Below are 6,503 nucleotides of genomic sequence, written 5' to 3' on the forward strand. Positions count from 1 at the left end.
TTTCCGACTTTCCTCTTGTGATTGAGTTCTAGTTTCAAAGCATTGTGGTCTGAAAATAGGCAGATAATGATCCCAATCTTTTCGTACTGGTTGAGACCTGATTTATGACCTAGGATGTGATCTATTCTGGAGAATGTTCCATGGGGACTAGAGAAGAATGTGTATTCCGTTGCTTTGGGATCGAATGTTCTGAATAGGTCTGTGAAGTCTATTTGGTCCAGTGTGTCATTTAAAGTCTTTATATCCTTGTTGATCTTTTGCTTAGACGATCTGTCCATTTCAGTGAGGGGGGGTGTTAAAGTCCCCCACTATTATTGTATTGTTGTCGATGTGTTTCTTTGCTTTTGTTATTAATTGCCTTATATAATTGGCTGCTCCCATGTTAGGGGCATAGATATTTACAATTGTTAGATCTTCTTGTTGGATAGACCCTTTAAGTAGGATATAGTGTCCTTCCTCATCTCTTTTTCCAGTCTTTGGTTTAAAATCTAATTTGTCTGATATAAGGATTGCCACCCCAGCTTTCTTTTGGGGTCCATTAGCATGGTAAATGGTTTTCCACCCCCTCACTTTAAATCTGGGGGTGTCTTTGGGTCTAAAATGAGTCTCTTGCAGACAGCATATCGATGGGTCTTGTTTTTTAATCCAGTCTGATAGCCTGTGTCTTTTGATTGGGGCATTTAGCCCATTTACATTCAGGTAACTAAGATAGGAATTTAGTGCCATTGTATTGCCTGTAAGATGACTGTTACCGTATATTGTCTGTGTTCCTTTCTGGTCTATGTTGCTTTTAGGGTCTCTCTTTGCTTGGAGGACCCCTTTCAAGATTTCTTGTAGGGCTGGTTTCGTGTTTGCAAATTCCTTTAGTTTTTGTTTGTCCTGGAAGCTTTTTATCTCTCCTTCAATTTTCAATGACAGCCTAGCTGGATATAGGATTCTTGGCTGCCTATTTTTCTCATTTAGTGCTCTGAATATATCCTGCCAGTCCTTTCTGGCCTGCCAGGTCTCTGTGGATAGGTCTGTTGCCATTCTAATGTTTCTACCCTTGTAGGTTACATATCTCTTCTCCCGAGCTGCTTTCAGGATTTTCTCTTTGTCTATGAGACTCGTAAGTTTTACTATTAGATGTCATGGTGTTGACCTATTTTTATTGATTTTGAGAGGGTTCTCTGTGCTTCCTGGATTTTCATGCCTGTTTCCTTCCCCAAATTAGGGAAGTTCTCTGCTATAATTTGCTCTGTTATACATTCTGGCCCTCTCTCTCTCTCTTCTTCTTCTGGGATCCCAATTATTCTAATGTTGTTTTGTCTTATGGTATCGCTTATCTCTTGAATTCTGCCCTTGTGATCCCGTAGTTGTTTATCGCTCTTTTTCTCAGCTTCTTTATTTTCCATCATTTGGTCTTCTATATTACTGATTCTCTCTTCTGCCTCATTTATTCTAGCAGTTAGCACCCCCATTTTTGATTGCACCTCATTAATAGCCTTTTTGATTTCTACTTGGTTAGATTTTCGTTCTTGTACTTCTCCGTAAAGGGTTTCTCTAATAACTTCCATATTTTTTTCAAGCCCAGCTAGTATCTTTAAAGTGATGATTCTGAACTCTAGATCTGACATCATACTAATGTCTGTATTGAGTAGGTCCCTGGCAGTCGGTACTACCTCTTGTTTTTTTGTTGAGGTGATTTTTTCCGTCTTGTCATTTTGTGCAGAGGAGAATAGATTAATGAGAGAACAAAATGCTAGCAGAGTAACAATGTCCCCAGAAAATATACTCTAAACAAATCAGAAAAGACTTGAAGCAGTGGAAAAAGAAACGGAAAGAGAAAAAAAGAAAAAGAAAAAAAAGAAAAAGAAAAGGATAAAAACAAACAAAAACAAACAAAACAAAACAACAACAACAAAAAAACCCTGAATGTGATCAAATATGATCAGGCTGGTATATAGATCAGTGCCACACACTAGATTTGGGGTGTATTTTGGTCTGTTAGAAGAAAGTGCCTCCCAAAATTTTAAAGAAAGAAAAACTTATATATGTACAAAAATAAGGGTTGATATGATGAAGGGATGGAATATGACTGTAAAGATGGAAATTATAAAAAATTTTATAAAAGGACTTGATAAGAAGTTGTTTGAAAAGAGAAAGAAGAGGATTTAAAAAAAGAGAAAAAAGAAAAAAGAAAAAAAAGGGAGAAAATGTGATCACGCACAGGAGTAGAAAAAACCATATACTACAGATTTAGGGTATATTTTAATGTGTTAGAAGAAACTATCTCAAATTTTTAAAGGGAGAACAACTTATATATATATATATGCCAAAAATATGGGTAACTACTATGAAGGGATAGAATATGAGTCTAAAAATTAAAAATAAAAATGTTTTTTAAAAAAAGGGATTGATAAGATGTCGGTTGGAAAAGGGAAAAAGAAAAATTCAAAAAAAAAAGAGAAAAAAGACAAAGAGACAGTTAAAAAAAATTAAGTTTGAAAGCCTAAAGAATCATGGTAAAAAAGCCGTGAATTCTATGTGCAGTAGTCCCCTAGCGCTGGAGTTCCGCCGTCTCATTGATCGGTAAACTTGGCCTTGGCTGGCTGTTCTCGCTGATCTTCTGGGGAGGGGCCTGTTGCCGTGGTTTCCAAATGTCTCTGCCGGAGGCGGAATTGCCCCGCCCTTGCCCCCTCCCGGCTAAGTCATCTGCTCGGGTTTGCTCTCCGGGGCTTTTGTTCCCTGCGAGCTTTCCCTACAGCTTTGGAGGCGGAGAGTGAGAATGGCGGCCTCCCAATGTCCGCCCCGGAGGAGCCGAGAACTCGGGGCCCCGCTCCTCAGTGCGCCCCCAGAGAAAAGCCGCCAGTCACTCCCGTCTCCCCGGTCTCCGGCCGCACTCCGTGCTCGCCCGGCCTGTGACCGCGCGTTTCTCTCTCTGGCCCCCGACCCCGGTGGAGTCTCCAAACCCAGCAGATCCCTGCGGTGCCCTCCTGCGCGGCTCCTCCCGGGGAAGAAGGTGAGTGTCCCCGGATCTGCCGCTTGTGGGGTCCCTGCTGGAGGAGCAGGGGCCCGACTGGGCCGCGGATCACGGTTTATGGCCGCCCCGAGCTGAGAGCCCGCGCCTAGTCTCCGTCTCCGCAGCTGGCTTCCCTGCTCCGTTACCTGGGAGCTCTGCCGCACTCAGGCGCCCCCGGTCTTTCTGTGACCCCGAGGGTCCTGAGACCACACTGTCCCGGAGGGTTCCACCCCCCGCTGAGCCACCAGAGTGACGTCCCTCGGCGGAGCAGACTTTTAAAAGTTCCGATTTTGTGCTCCGTGGCTCTATCACTTGCCAGAAGCGCCGACGGAGGCCCCTCCCCCGCCGTCTATCCTCCCGAATATCGCCTCAAATTCACTTCTCCGCACGTCCTACCTTCCAGAAAGTGGTCGCTTTTCTGATGAGAGAGTTGTTGCTCTTCTTTTCTTCGGTCTCCTGTTGAGTTTGTAGGTGTTCAGAATGGCTTGGTCCCTATCCAGCTGAATTCCTGAGAGGAGACGAAATCCAGGTCTCCTACTCCTTCACCATCTTGCTCCGCCCCCCTTTATTGCTTTCAGCTCAACATAGTCCACATCTCCAAGTGGCACATTCTGGGAAACACTTGTTCTGAACCTTTCTGACTTCTGTATGCCCCCTTCCACTCTACTTTCTCATTTTGCAAGGACTGCCAGTGTAGCCTTCCTGCACCATCTTCACTGGGACCATTTCACAATTCATCCTTCAGGCAGTGGTCAGAATAGCCTCACCAAAACACAACTGGGTGTATATCACTGTCCAGCTGAAATCTTCTGAAGGTGTTCTGAAGTATATAGCATAAAATCCAGACCCTTTACCATATTTCTGAATAAGACCTTCTCCAATTACCTCTCAGTCTTTACTTAAATGGCACCATGTTCACAGCTCCCCTGGCCTTTGATCAGTGTTTTCTTGCCTCAGGTAGGGCTTCCTCCTCTCCTGAAGGTGCTTTCCAGGACCTCTGGCCTGAGGCCTGAGTTAATGCTGAGGTCCTCAGCATTAACTGAGGTCCCCCTGCCTTATTTTAAATAACTTTCCTCATTTTTTCCTTTCTTTTAGTACCTTGTTCTATCTCTTTGTAATACTAATTACAGTTTTTACAATCCATAATTGTATATTTTTTTCCTGAGCCAATTTGTCTCATCAAGTAATAGTAAAATCTCATGAGTAGACTCTAAGGTACCACTTCTGATCCCCAAATCCATTTCTCCAAAAAGTCTATGCATTCATCAGTATGCAGAATATATTAAGAATAGTTATATTTATCTTATCTACTTCACAGAAATGCAGTAATGCTCAAGATAGATAAACTTGAATACTATCAATTTGGGGGATATTTCTTCTTGGGAGGAGATCCAACATTTGTCACTAACAAAATGGCCATTTCAAATAACCTAAAACTCATCACAAAATGTGGCTGAGTTTATTCAGAACTTTAACAAATGTAAAGACTTAGAACTTTATATATACCATAAGATAATTCTTCATCTAAATATAGCTCTTTTATAATTATCTATATTAATGGTTCTAGAGAAAATCTTCATTAAAATAAAATTCTACAAATCCTTGAAAATAACAAAAATACCTACAAAGAATTTCATAGGTAGTTACATACCTTAAATTTTCAAATTCATAATTTTCATCAAAATAATGTCAGTTAAAATATTCAAAATTAAAATATAGTACTTACACATTATAAACTTAATGTGAAACATTCTCTTACTGTTGGCTGCTCAAATAATGAACTATTATCCACATACTGAAATTCAGTGCCATGGTAATTTTTGAAAAACTTTAAAATATACCTTTGGTAGTATAATAAATAAAGTTAACATATATTTATTGAGAGCTCTGATATTCAAGACAGCAAAAAGAATGAAAACATGTATGGATGTTCTGCCCTCTAAGGATTTTTATACAATTAGGAAGGTGGTAATGGGCACCATCCAGGTAAGAGGTAAACATGTAGGTGGAACAGACAGCAAATGCTGAGGCGGTCAGATATTACAGGGTCCATGGTCCATGTGCTTCTTAACTTCTTTGCCATGGCAGAAATCACCAATCTATCACAGAACCCTTTCTTGTTCAGCCTCAGAACAAGAAGCTATTTAAAAAGATATTCCCACTTCCACTTCTAGGAGGATGAGGTAGATGTTCTTTTTTCTATTTTATGTCCTAAGTACAACTAAAATCCCTGGAAAGTATATAAAAAAACAATTGTAAGAAAACTCTGAAAGATGGAGAGAAGGTGGTAAACTGGCTTAAGACCTCAGAACAGAAAGAATGACCCAGTGGTGAAATTTTTGGGTTCTCTTTACTGCTTCAAATCCCTAAAAGGATGTTGGGGAAGCTGCTCACTTTGAAACACCAATAGGCACAGGCAACAAAAAAATTCCCAAGAAAAGTCTGCTCTACCTGCCCAAAGAACAGGGAAGGTACAGCCAGACAAGACAGGAAAAATTTAGTCAATAATCATTCTCCATCCAAATCTTACAGAAAAACTTGTGGCCATACCCTACCACCGACTGCAAAGACCAAGTGGAGAGCTTTCCAGGCTATCTAAGATGCCCCAACTCTCCCTGCTGTGTGGTGTCCAAGAAGGCTGTGAGGAGGCATCAGTGATACCACCTGGGAAATTGTACTTCACCCCACCTGGCGGTGATGAGCTGCTCTTAACCTCTCTTGCTGGGGTGGTATTAGAGGACATATATTTGGGAGGCAGAAATATTACCATTCCTCAACTATTACAAAGCCATCATCTCTCTACATGTCAGTGGAGGCCACCTGGGAAGCAGTAAAGAAGTGCCCCCTACTCTCCAGCTAGGGAAGTGTCAGTGGAGACCTAGAGGCAAGCTGGAATTCTCAACTTGTGCAAGGACCCCACTCACCTGCACTTCCATCCCCACCTGGAGGTAGAGATAGGACCTCCCTTCACCTACTAGGTGATGTTAGATACGGCTTAGAAAAACACAAGATTAAGCAAGAGCCAGAGTCTTATGAATGACACAGTGCTCACAATGTCCAGGTGTTAATGCAATATCACATGTCATACCAAGAAATGGGAAGAGATCAAACTAAATGAGATGAGATAATCAATAGAAGCCAAAGCCAAGATGACACAGATGTTAGAATGCTCTAAGATTCTAAAGCAGCCATCATCAATAATTATAATGTAGATGAGCATTTTATTATATTATGCCTATTAGTCTGCATAAACAATTAAAAAATAGTAAGTCTCAGCAAGTAAATAGCAGATACAAAGAATAACCAAATTGGATGATTAGAACTAAAAAAATATAGTAACTGAAATAAAAAGAAAATAAACCCTCAGTGGATGGAACCAACAGCAGTATAGGGAGGACAGAGGAAAGTACCTCTTTCCTCTGAAGCTAAGATAGAATGATAGAAATTACTCACTTTGAGAAACAGAGTGAAAATATGCTTAAAAAGGAATGAACTGAGCCTC

The sequence above is a fragment of the Mirounga angustirostris genome, unplaced genomic scaffold, assembly GCF_029215605.1.
Source record: "Mirounga angustirostris isolate CCGP_5_RB_7025 unplaced genomic scaffold, mMirAng1.0.hap1 SCAF_2, whole genome shotgun sequence".
Lineage (NCBI taxonomy): Eukaryota > Metazoa > Chordata > Mammalia > Carnivora > Phocidae > Mirounga > Mirounga angustirostris.